General features: G+C 37.2%; 1 long non-coding RNA gene across 1 annotated transcript; it reads left to right on the plus strand.

Annotated features, from left to right (window-relative positions):
• The first annotated feature begins 4,936 nt into the window (after positions 1-4,936).
• Positions 4,937-10,370, plus strand: LOC127953739 (uncharacterized). The gene is made up of 4 exons (XR_008153327.1): positions 4,937-4,971; positions 5,883-6,040; positions 6,213-6,282; positions 9,881-10,370. It is a non-coding gene; the product is annotated as an uncharacterized LOC127953739 (long non-coding RNA).
• Positions 10,371-15,613: the final 5,243 nt, after the last annotated feature.

The following is a 15,613-nucleotide window of genomic DNA, read 5'->3' on the forward strand; positions in this document are numbered from 1 at the left end:
AGCCCAAGCAAAAAAAACTAAACGGTGACACATACTTTTCCCACAGCGCGTACGTCATCTTTTAGCCGTTAGCTCGCATGCATTTTTCAAAATCAAAACGCCGCCAACGCTTTGCTAACATGCAAACAAAAAATTGCAAAGCACTGTGGGATAGATTACAAATCTACGTTTCTTACCTTTTTAAATCCTTAAAGTAATATATTAAGGTAACAGTTTAACCCAGAAAATACAGTTTAAAACTAAGTTTGTCACAATATGGTCAACGACGTAAGTTATATATATAAAAAAACTAAAGTAGTGTTTTCCTTTGAATGAAATTTGTAATTGAGATACACAATATCGATTTTGTTTATGGAAGTAACTGAATATTTGACAAAGCCTAAATTGAGATAATTTACAAATGTTTTAGAGTTTTATTGACAGGCGATCTGACTAATCATAACACCGAATCTGCAATTTTTTCTGACAAACAAACTAGACAGGAGAGCAGATTAGTGTCGGTGGACTTGAACCTATGACTTGAACTTTAAAAATGGAAGGGGATGTTTTTTTATGGTAGAGATACCTCCTGATGTTCATTCATGTTCATTTCGTAGGCTTTAGTGTATTGGAAGATATGATTGGTTCATGTGCTGCTTGCACTGAGTCAAACAGACCAGAAACAGCATGTTGTCAAGTGTCCTCTTTGCTTTGTGATTACTTTTTTATTGCGTGAGAATATGATATGTGGCATTAGAGCATCTTTAGTGTCGGACGTAGCAACAGTAACTATAGTGGGGCGGGTCTTTGTGAAGGGTCAATTAGCTCCATATGAATACCATAGATGCTTAAGATGCCATCACTTGCCATCCAAAATGATATATTTTTAAAATAAAATGCTCTTTTGTCAAACTAAAATATAAATATGTAACGCTATTTACTGTATTACCATGAAAACATATCTTTACCTTGATAGCACAGGCACATCATGGAGACATCTACTTGACGTCCGCATTTACATCTGGAAGAAGACGTAGGCTATTTTTTAGAGTGTTTGCATATCTGCAATACATCCATGGGACATTTCCTCAAATAGACGTCTATTAGATGTCTTTAAGATAATGATTTAGAATGTATGCAAAGCAGACATCAGACGTCTGACAGATGTGTGTACACAGCAGATGCTTTTCAGATCAAGTGATCTTTAACAAACATCTTGCAGATGTCCGTGTGCTATCCGGGAACATATAGGATAGGTTCATAACATAGAAGTAACAATGATAGTTACAAAACATCTAATTAATCTAATACATTGAAAACAAGCATGTAAAGCAAAAATCTAATAAACCTAAAGCTTTAATAACGATGCTAGTGGGGGTTATTATAAAATGTAGGCTACAGCCTGCATTCTGTTCATATGGGTTTAAAAATGCTGTCCATACAATATTAATATAGCTGTGATGTAAAAACAAAAAAAACATTTTAGAGGTTTAAAAACTCTGATTAGTAGGCTATACTAATATGTATAATATATATACTATATATATATATATATATAATATATATACTAGGGTATGGTGAAGTTAGCATGTGTATAGAATTACAACTTGTGATCTGTTACACCAAGTAGAAAAACATGTTTTGGATTGGAAAATTTTTATCAAAATTGTAAAAAAAAAAATCAGCCTTAAGGCTCTAAAAAACATGATCCATGTAACTTACTGTAAATCAAAGAGATGCTGGAGATGACCTGCACGCTGCTATGAGCCACAGCACACGGCTGCTGACTGACCGTAAACAGCGTGAATCTTCTGAAACACATGATGTCCAGCACCCAGCCCTGGAGAGAGGCAGCGCTCCACCCGAATGGAGTTCCCTCATCTTTTTCCTATTAGTGCTATTTTCATGTTCCTTCCTGTAGCAAGTGTGTGTGTGTGTGTGTGTGGCTGTGATTGTTTAGAATGAGTGTGTAACAGTGTGTGTGGCTTTCAGGCAACCTATAAAGCATTCATAATAGCCCTGGCCAATTTACAAAAGAAAAATGGACCAACAAAAGTTTGCATTTATAATAACACATCGAGGGCTTATTTTTTTTTATATGCACACAATCAAACTGTTAATGTTTATGAGGCACTGGCAACGTTTCGGTGCATAAAATGGTGGTGTTTATTTATTACTTTTGTGAACACAACTGAAGCCTAGCTATGAGGTAAGTGCTCTCAAAAGCATTTTACCTTTAAAGATTTTCTTTGCAGTGTCTACATTCAGCTGGATTTTAATTTGAAGACTTTCTGAAATGTTTTTTATTTTTTACACTATACAAGTACTACAATAAGACAAGAGACAATCATATTTAGATATTTTCATATTGTTATAGCATATGAAAAAGGTTTTTGAAAGAAATCTCACGCTTACCATGCAGTTTTCATTTGATCCAAAAATGCAGTGAAACTGTAATATTGTGAAATATTATTGCAATTTAAAATAACTGCTTTCTATTTGAATATATTGTCAAATGTAATTTGTAAATGTAGTTTTTTCTTGTGATGCAAAGCTGAAAATATGCTGAACAATAATAGTTTTGGTAGAATATTTTAATGTTTCTGTTTATTTCTTTGTTTAATTATTCCGATTATTTCCTAACTACAAGTTATATGAACAGCATTTATTTGACTTTTCTTCAAAGCGATGTATGAGGTAGTATTCAAGGGATACATTTTGCCAATTTACTGAATCACTTAAGTGAATCATTGGTCACTGAATGAATCATCCAAATGATTTAGTCAGTGAGTGACGCATTCGACTGATTCAGACACTTGGATCAAGACTTTTGAGCTTTTCTGTATGATTCATTAAAAAATGTGAACAAATGAGTGTGACTTCATTCAAAAGCACTGTTAGGATGAGCTGTTCAGTTTAAATGCAGATCATCAAGAACCGCTAAGGGCACCTAATGCCATGGAAATCAGTGCTTTACCACACATACCTCATCTGAATGCAGCCTTGACTGATCTTAAAGTGACTCAAGTGTGAGTACTAATGATCCTTCCCTTAAATCACAGTGGGACAGGGCCTTGCTGTGCTCCGCGCAGGCCTTTAATTGATTAATTGTGCAGGCCTCACTAACTGACATGCTGCTGCTGGGGAGCGGGTACGACCCACGTTTGAAGTGCAGGCCTGCGGGATGTGTTTGAACACACCATAGAGAGATCGCTGCTCTTTGTAATGGACACCGTTCTCTGCGGTCTGATCGCGGCTCAGGGTCAAGCCAAAGCAAGCATACTGTTCCTCCCATTACCAGACACAGCGAGAGATCTGGATCCTGCCTCGAGGATGAATTAATACAACACAGATCTGACCAGGATTGCTCCTGTCCAATACAGCGGATCAAGGCCTTAATCCTAGCCTGACCGCACACTTGCGTAATGGAAGAGTCGGGATACCGCCATGAAATCCGTAACCCAATGTCAGTGTGACAACTAAAGAGACTGAAATGCTAATGGAGCGATTACATCATTCAGGGCTGTCTTTGTTTTCTGATAGTTATGTTTGATCAAGAGGCTAATGTTAGTTCTAGCCTACAACACTTACCAAAAGGACAAAACCTAAAAAAAAAATAGGCGGTTTGAAGTGACAAGAAACATAAAGCCTTCGAAACACATTTTCTTTGATGCTCTAGCTATTAGATACTTTAGTACTTGTGTTCAGAAGTACTATCGAGTTGTGTTATTTTAAATGCGAAACATGCACACGCGAGACCTTGGGCTGAAGAGGACTGTGAAACAGCGATCATCTGGTGCCAAGGTAGAGGGACACGCTACAGTTGGGTTTGAATCAAGTTTCATTTAAAGGAACAGTACACCTAAAAATGTTTTTGTGTGTGTGTGTGTGTGTGTGAGTTTTTGGAGCTTCACAGAATGCAAAATAGCTGTTTACATACTCTTCAACCATTTGTCTTTGTGTTTCACAGAAGGAAATGACAGCATACGGGTTTGGAACGACATGAGGTTGAGTAAATAATGACTGAGTTTTCTTTCTCTTTTTTTTTTGCTTGAACTAATCATATAAGAACCCCAACCCCAAGTTTCTCATCACCCAATAAAAGGAAGACAGAAAAATAATGAGAGGGAGGCATAAAGAGAGAAAATTACGTCCTTCATCTGAAATCTCAAATGAAAGGCAGCGTGTTGGGCCTAAGGGCCAGACCTCTGATTTTCACTGTGGTCCTTTTGAAAGCATGCATTGAGCAGAAGACGAGTAGTGAGGGAAAAATAGAAAACAGAAATCGCTGCAATTTGTCTATGGGGGAGGAAATAATTCCCTGGGAAATTTCATCAATACTGTTCCTTATTTATGAAAGAAAGCTTTAACCAAGCTAAAAAGAATGACGACTTGAGGTCGGAATGAAATAGAAAAAATGATGGTGAAAGATTTACAATTTATTTTCACAATGTCTATTTCTTTCCTATAGTCGATTCCAAATTCACATTTACAGTAGATCTGGCTCGCTCCAATCAACAGATTAAATTAAACCAAGTCCCATCCTACATTTTTCCTTTTTTGTTAATTATTCTGATTGTCTCTAAAATTACAAAGTGACTATGAATGGGTTGTAATCAATTTCTTATTGACTTTAATCCTATTTCATGCTCTAAAAATGGTTATATTTATTTACATGATTTAAAAAATGTGTTTATTTATTAATAAGTCTGGTTTTTTTCCCCATCAGACTTACATCCAGCACTCAAAAAAATGATTTTTGCTCTTTGTTCAATTTAATTAATTAACATGAGCACATACAACATAACTCTTTGTAAAAATGGTGTCAACTTAATTATATTTAACAGACACAATGTAATTTTCTAAAAATTAGGTTTACAACATTTTTTTAAATTGAGTCAACAAGAATATTTTTTGTTCATCTTAACCGGATGCACGTCATCAACGGAAACGGATGCAGATGGATTGCTCAGCAGCGAACATGTGAGTTGGGTAAGTGGCCTTTTTTTCTTATCTTTCACCGTCCATCTAATTTTATTTAATTAACATATGCTTTCTTAATATCTTGTTGCATACCAGAAATGTATTTTTCTATAAGCACTGTATGAAAATAGCTCTTAAGTGTGTCGTTTGTAGCTGATGTTAGGTTTCTGGATTCAGCACGTGGTGCAGACTTTCTTTTTTTCCTAAAAGTATCAAATAACGTTAAAATGAAGAATCGCGGAACAAGAGAGAACAGAAAACCCTTCAGTACCATGAATTAATGTATAAAACCAGGGCCATAAGACATGCCCGATAATTAGAAATTGCCAAATTGTCCCCTAGGATTTTAAATTCTTACTCTGCATTCAGCTGTTGTTAGGGTGACAAAGTTTCAAATGTATATTTTAGGTCTTCCTCATCTATATTTAATTTATTGCTCGTCATTGTTAAAACGATTGAGATGCCAATCAAAGCGCACAGCAGCCAATCAAAGGCTTTAGATTAGTCACGCTTGTTAAGTTCACGTGCTCGTGACTGAATTCACCGCTTTCACGGAGTCTCTCGTCTTAAACAACAAATAGTGTTTTTGCGACGTAAGTATTACATTTCGCTGCTTCAGTAATTGTAAGTGGAGTTTTTGCATTTCTTCTGCTAGCTAGATTATGGTCATGGACCGACATTATGTCTGTGTAGTCAGCTAATAACGTTTTGTTTCTCCAAGCGCTTGTATGTGTAAGTTAATGTTATTCTGTTACTTGCGATTAATATATCAAGAGGAATAATCGAAAATGATTTCTGTCATAAATAAGTTGTCACCCTGACCCTGTACTAAATATTTTTGTTTTCTTTGTAGCATTTTAACCTTTTTTTATCTTTGCTGAATTGCCCATAAACAAGACCTCTGTAACTTATGTCTTCAGATAAATTATGAATTTCATCGGATCACAACCCTTCCTTTACACTCCAAAATTCATGTCCAAACTGGATCTGTTCTCTGATGATCTGCTAAAAGTGTTTTCCAAAAAAGGGTGGAGTGTTTAGAAAAAAGATTCAAGATGTGATGCTGTCAATGTCTCAGGTAGTATTTTTATTTTTTTCAGTTTTTTTATAAATTGCTTTTTAATACAAGCTAATGATATAGTGCTCTGTAATGCATAATGGCTCAGAGATGTGTATTGGAGCGTGTCATGTATGAATATCAGAAACTTGAAAAAATGTTTTGTCTGTTTTCTTATAATGCCACCATGGAGACCAAGCAAGAGTGCATTCTCAAGGGGATATGCATCTACCTGAATGAAGATGAATATGATGCAGTATTTGGTGAGTTCTTTTTCGTTACAGGTATCACAAGTAATAACAAACTTGACCTTGCAAAAGACATCACATGTTTTTCAATTTAAAAGCAGAGACACTTTCTTAATATATATATATATATATATATATATATATACACACGTTTGTATGTTTAAATATCAAAAGACATTCCCCATCAAAACTGCTGATGGGTAAAGAGTTAATGTACATTTTTAAATTTTAAAATATTGAGTAAATTGTAAAGCTCAGATATGAATTAAATGACTGATGTAACTTCTCTTTAAACCTTTGTACTCCACACAGCCACTGGTTTAGGTTTACGTGATATCATCCTGTTTGATAAGCACAGTTCTTAATAGTCAATTCGATTCACCTTTATTTATATAGCACTTTACACAATACACGTTGTCAAAGCAGCATAATTAAACAGGAAAATAGTTTGTCGGTAATGCAAGAGGACAATAACAAACAGTTTTTGTTTTGTTTTTTAAGAAAAAGTCAGTTCATTGATTATTCAGTGATGTCATCATCCAGTTCAACTCTCTTCCAATAGTGTCTATGCAATCAGTCAAGCATCCCCATTCGCCAAAGGTGGCAGTGGCAAGGAACCAAAACTTAAAGGGATAGTTCACTTTCAAATTAAATTTTGGTATGTTTTAGCTTACCTCAAGGACTTCCAAGATGTAGGTGTCTTTGTTTCCGCAGTATTTCCAATTTTGATATTTTTAGGTCAAACTGTTCTTGTCTGTGACTCATATAATGGAGGTCTATGGTCACCACCTCAAAGAGCATGCACAGAGGAGTCCAAATTAAACAATTCCCCACCGTAAGTACACATTGATGACCTAAGACACGAAACGAGCGGTTTGTGTAAGAAAATAAACAGTATTTATATCGTTTTTACCTTTTGTACACAACCACGTCCAACTGATGTGAGGGCGCGAGTACTTCCTGTTGTGTGACGTGTGCACGCTCTGGCTTAGTCTGCGCAAGCACGGAAAGCACACTCATTGTTTACACTTACTGTCTATGGTTTACACAGAGATTTCTGAAGTGTTACCTTACACTGTGAAGATTTAAACATATTTATACGTACAGGAAATTGCAATGGAAGATGATTTCAATACATCGGCAGACAACGTTGAATTTGTTACCGCCATATTTGAACCAGAATACACAGATAAAGTACTCAGGAGCGATCATGGAAGCATCCGCTACGGCAGCACGTCTTCAAGCCTCAGAGACCGAGATCTCTTAAAAATTTGTGGTGTTTTAGTAGCAAGTGTTGAGATGCCAACAGAACTGGAGAGCATATGTTGTCACGAATGGAACAACTACAACATGACGAGTACATTGACTGTATCGCATCACACACCTGCCTGACTGAAGATCCTGAGTTTTCTCCGCTGTTGAGCCGCAGCGTTTTGCACATTGTGTTTAGTATGCCACGTATAAACTGGAGGCGACGTCCAATGCCAGAGGGACCCAATGGCACACTGTCAATAGTGAGTAATGTGTTGTTTATTATAAGTGCAACGATTATAGGGTGCATTATAAACAAATTAATAATTACAGTTACTGCATTATAGTTCAGACAATGCAGATTGGTGGTGTATTGTGTGGTAAACAATGAGTGATGTACACTCGCGAGAGATCGCTTCCGGCGCTTTCCGCGCTTGCGCAGACTAAGCCAGAGCGCGTGCGCACGTCACGTCAGGAAGCACTCGTGCACTCAGATCAGTTGGACGTGGTTGTGTACAGGAGATAAAACCAAAATAAACAGTTCATTTTCTTACACAAACCGTTTGTTTCATGTCTTAGGTCATCAATGTGTACTTACGGTGGGGAATTGTTTAATTTGGACTCCTCTGTGCATGCTCTTTGAGGTGGTGACCATAGACCTCCATTATATTAGTCACAGACAAGAACCGTTTGACCTAAAAATATAAAAATGTAAACTACTACGGAAACAAAAAAACACCTACATCTTGGATGCCCTTGAGGTAAGCTAAAACATACCAACATTTAATTTGAAAGTGAACTATCCCTTTAATTAGTGACAGAAATGGAAAATAAACTTTGGGAGAAACTTTACTTAATCTGGGTGCCAGTTCTCCTCTGGCCTGATGAAAACAACAGTTTAATTCCAGGCTTCACGGGGAAGTCGTGGCCTAATGGTTAGAGAGTAGTACTTGCAATCTAAGCATTGTGAGTTTGAGTCTCGGGCCTGGAGCAATTGTGGGTGGGGGGAATGCATGTACAGCTCTCTCTCCACCTTCAATACCACGACTTAGGTGCCCTTGAGCAAGGCATCGAACCCCCAACTGCTCCCCGGGCGCCGCAGCATAAATGATGAACACTGCTCCGGGTGTGTGTTCACAGTGTGTGTGTGTGTGTTCACTGCTGTCTGTGTGCACCTAGGATGGGTTAAAAGCAGAGCACGAATTCTGAGTATGGGACACCATACTTGGCCGTATGTCACGTCACACTTAAAAAAACAAAACAAAAAAACAACTATATATATATATATATATATATATATATATATATATATATATATATATATATATATATATATATATATATATATATATATATATATATATATATATATCTTTAACATACAGAGTAATTACATTCCGTTTGTTCAGTAATAAATTAATATATTTTACAAGGCGCTCGTTTAGGTTAATGGCATTGCATCCATGTATGTTGGTTTGAAAATAAAGTGACTAATGATTTTATAGATGAAATTAAAGAACACAAACCTGTATTTTGGCAAAGATTTGCACCAATTTGGTGGTGCTAAGGACTACGCTGTTCTTAAGAAAATTTAAAAAAAGCTTGTACTCAGTAACTCAACCGTTTTCAGAGAATGAGGGAAGGGTGTGCTGTCAGCAGTTGTTTTAATTGTGCCCAGTTTTGGTTAAAGATAAGTAATATTGATTTGAAATAAGTATCGGTAGCATTTTATAATATTGGTCCATTAGTTAACTACTTTAGTTAACATGATCTAAGCAAGAACAATCCTTCTACAGCATTTATGAATCTTAGTTGATGTTAATTTCAACATTTACTAATGCATTATTCAAATCAAAAGTTGTGCTTGTTAACATTAATGCACTGTGAATTAGCATGAACTAACAATGAATAACTGTATTTTCATTAAGATTAACAAAGATGAATAAATACAGTAATGTATTGTTCATTGTTTGTTCATGTTACTTAATGAATTAACTAACATTAACTAATGGACATCATTTTAAAGTGTTACCGAAGTATCAATGGCTCTTGAGAATATCTGGTATTTTATAAATGTAATTTGTTAATGTCATCTAAATTAATTAAAAATTTCGAACAGTCACTGAGTGATAGTTAGAGATTTTAAGGAAGCATAGTTATTCATTGTTGTGATATTGACAAAGGCACTGTATTATTTTCCATTATAAAGTGGAACACAGTCTGCCAAAGGTGTTGAGTTGGGTTGTGATCTGGTGACCGAACGCCATAGCATTGTTTTAAGATGGCTCGTGACTGTATGAATGTGCTGTGGAAGTAGAGTTGTTCACTAAAAATAACTTTTTTTTTTTTTTTTTTTTCAAAGGATGATAACCCTGCAAGAACCGAAGCGGACATAAAGAAGACCTTTTAGGGATTCTGTGATGTAAAGCATGTATTTGCTGATTCAACAGAAGACCCTAAAGATATCTACATTGTGCTGGAAGATGTGGAGGTGCTTTCTGGTTTAGGTAATGTAGCATTGGCTACAGCCATGCTACTTGGACTAATATACTCTTTAAATCTTACTCATCCACAGGAGATCCATTACACTTTTAAGGTGCTCCAAAAAATGATTCTCGAGCTGAACTTGTGTAAATTGTCTGCCAAAGCACAGGTGCAGAAAACAAAACTCTTCACTTAGGTGTGCTGTGTTTGAGGATCCCTTTGTGAATGCTGTTTTATTTCCTTGTATGCTCATGTGATTTTGTTGTATCTGAATTTTTGCACGATGAGCAGAGGTGATTACGTCTCTCAATTACATTTAATATCATGTTTAAGAAAACAAAATAAAATAACATTTTGTTATATTCTTATATGCTCATGTTTTATTTGAATTGTCATTTTTGTAACTTAATGAGCATGTTTAATTGCCATATTTGCAGTTTTAAGCAAGAAGACACTCAAGGTTAAATGTGCTCGTGTTTTAAATACAGATTTTTACTAAATGGATTGACTTTTAACATATTGACTTTCTTCACAGTAGACTATAGGTATACAGTAAAAAGGTTTTAATGTAATAGAACACAATTATTTCACTTTCATTTGGAAGTAACTGTAGAGTAAGTTAGATAAGTGTAATGATTTAAATTGTTTCTAGTATGCAGTACAAAAATGTTTGTAGTTGACATTGCATTGTTAGATATAGTAGACATGACCAAACTGAATGTACTTAACATGGCATTATTTTATATAGTAGGCATGACAAAATTCAGAGTAGTTAACCTGACACAACTTTCTCTATTAGGCATGGCTAATATTTATCTAGTAGAATGGACCAATTTTCTTCTTGTTGTCTTGACTAAAATAATTTAAGTTTACACAACAAGATTACAACAAATCATTTCAAACTAATTCGATATTGTTTGGAAAATGTAATTCAATTTCGTGGAAAAGTTTACTCAAATTTTTTTAAGTTCATTCAACAACTTTTTTTTTTGAGTGAGGGCTGGCCTTTCCACCTCATGTATCTGGACTTCAAATTCTTGAGTCTTGAGGTTACAGTCTGTTTTTATTTCATCTGTTATCACAATGCCCTGTGATGTTGCTGAAACGGGTAAAACTAGCATGTTTGTGTGTGCGTGTCACGAAAGGCGGGAAAAGCAGACGTGCTGCGGCCTCTTTGATGCACTTTGAGTCAGGCACTCGGAATAGACATGAGACAAAAAAATCTCGGAGAGTTTGCGTCTGTGCAGCAACCGCTAATGAACCGAGCACGACGCTCCTTCACTCTCCAGTGACTCAAAGTCATTAATGTGTGCAAACTATCGAGCTGTCTGTCATGGCCAATGAAACTGGAAAAGATAGCTTCAAAAGAGCATGAAAAAAAGAAGAAGAAAACCCTGTCCTGAACTTCCTGAGTGATGCAGCCCTTCTCAGAGGGAAACAAAACACTCTCCGCCACATCTGAATCTCTGTTACAATTCTTCCCTTTCCAGAAAGAGGTGAAAAAAGGAGGGGATGTTGCATTGTGACCAATATGCTCTCCATATGTCTGACTGCAGCCGCTGTCTTTCAACCCGGCTCATGTTTTTATTTTTAATGGAATTTGGATTTTCCTCTACACATCTATTTATCTAGCTTTTATTCTCCGGGGATTTATGAGTGTGTACTCAATGAGTGTACACTCGCTGCCGGGCCATCCGTTCGCAGCTCAGGTTATTGATAGGTTGATGTGTGAGACGAGACTGAATAATGACTTGAAGCACAATTCGAAGCCTCCTTGGCAGATGTCTAACGCCAGCCACATCATCACCACCGTATAGACTACCATCCGTGCAGTGGTCAAAATTGCCATCATACGCTTCTATTCAGCATCGAGATCATTTCATACCAGCTGGACTGGTACGGTGATATATGCTTAGCATCTGGCAAACTGCTTTATGACTTAAGCATCCATGTTTAAGTGAGAATTTTAGCATGATGATGTCCATCTGCCACTATAAAGGGCCGGTCGTTAGATCATAATAGTGACTGTGCGCTCCAGATTTTCCGAACTGATTGGAGAAACTTTATGAGTGTGCATGTGTGTGCAAAAACCAGGGTGGTCTGGCTCTGAGTAGCTTGTGCGACCGTCAGACGGAACGGTTCTCGACGCACTCCAACCGCTGTGAGATGCTAGATAACAAAGACACCATTGATGCTGACCTTTTGCTCTTCGGTGAAAACCCCCTGACCTCTGACTTAAGCAAACACACAGAGACACACACCGTCATGCACTTTCAAACACACATGTAGACTCTCCCGTGTTGCAGTTCTGAGGAATGCATCTCAGGTGCAGGGCCTGTCCTGGTTCCAATTAGGCGAGTATAAATTAGCGTGACTTTCCCCTCTTCTATCCAAACATTCTCCTTCTCCCAACCCGTGCTATCTAAAACCCCCTTCTCTCCCTCCACACCTCTCTTTCAAGCCCCCTCCTCTTTCACTCATTCCCTGACCACCCTCCCATTCCTCACCACATAAATTTCCTCACTTTACAGCTAATGTCTACACTCCCTACCGACACGCACTGTGTGTATGAAGTTTAGCAGGCGGTATCTCAATTGCTCTTTTATTGGGATCTATGAATATATAAATAATAAATAGAACATTTAATAGAAACATCAATTATATATATATATATATATATATATAAAGTAATAAATTAAATTGTTCCTCTACCCTGTTTCCCTCCTTATTACCAATGCAATGCTACATTTCTGAACACCTTTTCCGCCGCTTGAAATGTATCAGTGAATGAGTCAATCTGAGAAATCTCAAGTCATGGTTGATGAAGCTGCAGTGTATTTTTGTTTCTCATAAAAGCATTGTTATTCGTAAATTAGGTATTTTCCAGATGTTTTATATTGGGCAGCATCATTGCATAATGAGGTGGAATTAATGTAAGGAGCAGTTTTTAAGCTGCTTCCAAAAGGTAAATTAATTTTAAATGCTGCCTGAGAAGTAACCCCAACCCTTATTTTAAAACCATTTAAAATGGCCATTAAATGATGTGGAAGGGTTTTTCGCAGACCCACCGTTATACCTCAAGAGACCACCAGAGATCTGCTGTGGACTAGACCATTATAGGCACTTACTCATGGACTCTGGTCCATTTTGTCTTTTTTCCTTCTGGTGAATAGGCTATACATATATATTATAGATAGATAGATAGATAGATAGATACATAGATAGATAGATAGATAGATAGACAGACCAAGGTAACCATATTTTACAACAAAATTACATTGCATAACACTATATTGCTATAGGCTACAATTTACAGTGGAAAATTTATATTATCTACCATTAATTTAATTTATATTTTTATAAGGTTGAATGTCTTTGTTTGTTATGCATGCACCGACTGTCGAAAATAATTTCCTCTCGGAGGACAATAAATGATCTATCTATCTATCTATCTATCTATCTATCTATATATCTATCTATCTATCTATCTATCTATCTACAAAAAGAAAAAAAAGAAAAAAAAAATTCAGTCGAAGCTGGGACAGAAACACAGTTCATCTTCCGTTTTTATTTGCCCTTTTCGCGCGCTCCACATCTGTAACATCCGTAGCTTTAACAGGGGGAAATCGCGAAAATAAGGACATTTACGGAGCATATCCTCCCGGAAATTCACAGGTTCACAGGAGTCAAATACTCCGAGGGCCGCACAAGTCTTTATATATTTTCTTTCCATAGCCACTGTTTCATCTTAACTGAGCGCGAGACCTCCGCGTGCCCGCAGCGCGAGCCTTTCACGCGCCACAACTCAACCCGGAGGCGCGCAGAGAAAACACGAGCCTGGGCGCTTTAAAGCCCTCCCGAGACCGATAAGCTTGCCCTGACCCCCTTAAATAAGAGAGAAGTGTGGTTCAGGTCTGGGTTTTACCTCCCCAAGGGGGGTTGAAAGGGAGGAAAGGACTGAAGGAAAGAGAAGAGGTGAGCCATGAAGGGTTTGGGCTTTCTGTGATTTGTTAACGCCAGAAAACGTGTGAGGATAGATTAAAACTGCCTCCGAGAAATACATTCAGTAACGCGAACTTTCTCAAAAACAAAAATGTGAAATATGTCCATATGCCAGTGTCTTTTTTTTCCTATTGTAAACAATAGACTGACATACAGACAGAAAGAAAGACAGATAGATAGACCAGGGTAATAGGTTATAAGCCAATACCCCAAATCTTATCGTTACTTTAATATACTGTGGTAAACTGGTATTAGCTTCCACTAAACAGTAAACAAAATTGTAGCTGTGTTATTTTTGTGGGAAATGTAGTTTCCATCTTTTTTTTTTCAGGACTAACCTTAAAATACATAAATTAATTTAATAATTTCATTATTTAGACTCTTTGTGGACCAATGCAATTTCCACAAAGTGCCCAAAATGAGTTTTTTTCCTGCTGTTCTGGGTGGTTTTTAGGCTGTTGCTATGTGGTTACGAAGTACTGGCTGAAACCAAAACAATCCACAATTAACATGTACTATGTATTTGGCAAGGGTTCGTTTTTATACAAAATAATGATGATTGAAATTGTAGAAGTTCAAATTTAATAACACTCTTTTAGTACAAGCCAACAGTATCATACATTTTCACTATCTCATGTGTATTATTACATGGTGTCATCATAATAGCAATACTAATAGTTACAGCTGGGACTTTCTTGGAGCAGGTGTGTGTTTTCGAGGAATCTGACCATTTTTAAAGCATAGGCTTCGGTCCAGTTAGGATATCTCTAACAACTCACTGGTAGAAGACACAGCAAAGTGTGCAGTTTGTAATGGCATCCCATACATGTGATACATGGAACACTTAATGCATATTTTACCTTGGCCTGGTCTTCACTCCTCCACTCAACCTCTCCGGTTAACCTAATAGTCAGATAAGGAGGTCAAACTCTCACCTTTGTTACATGGAGGCCTGTCAAGTAAGGCCCCCAGCGCTCTCGCTGTCTTTCATGCAGACTGGTGGAATGCTGTTTTCCATCCGTCTCAATCCAGGAGGAACAACTCCGGCTTGATTTAGCGTGTGATAGATGTATCCCACGCAACACCTGCGCCGTCCTCCAAGGCTTCCATCCATCAAAAGAGCTTTATTGTGCGCCTAGAACTGCCCCCAATGTAGAACAAAACTGGTTTATGTGTAAAGAAAATATATAAGGTATCGGCTCTTCCAACTTTCTGCTTTTGCCCACGAGTTTCTGAAGTGATATAACTTTCCCATGGAGTTTCCCACTAGAAACAGATGTTTGGAGGGTGTGAGAGTAACAAACAGTTGCTATTATTTTGGCAGTGCAGCGACTTAATTAAAAGTGGTGAAGGATTAACAGTGATATTTCAGAGAATGTGTCATGATTACACTTGACGTCAAAGTATCGGTCGAGTTTTGATTAATTTGGACTTATCCTCAACTCTTGGATATGCTCTTCGCAGATGTAAGACCTCCAGTGAGTGTAGGCACAGGGAGCATCATATTCTGTGATGGTGTTCCCATTGCGAATGGCAACTGTGTTGTGTCATTCAACAAAATGAGTTATTAAGACTCAAACACTTTGCTACTTTTGGCTCGGCAGGCAAT

Source organism: Carassius gibelio, chromosome B3 (assembly GCF_023724105.1).
Source record: "Carassius gibelio isolate Cgi1373 ecotype wild population from Czech Republic chromosome B3, carGib1.2-hapl.c, whole genome shotgun sequence".
Taxonomy (NCBI): domain Eukaryota; kingdom Metazoa; phylum Chordata; class Actinopteri; order Cypriniformes; family Cyprinidae; genus Carassius; species Carassius gibelio.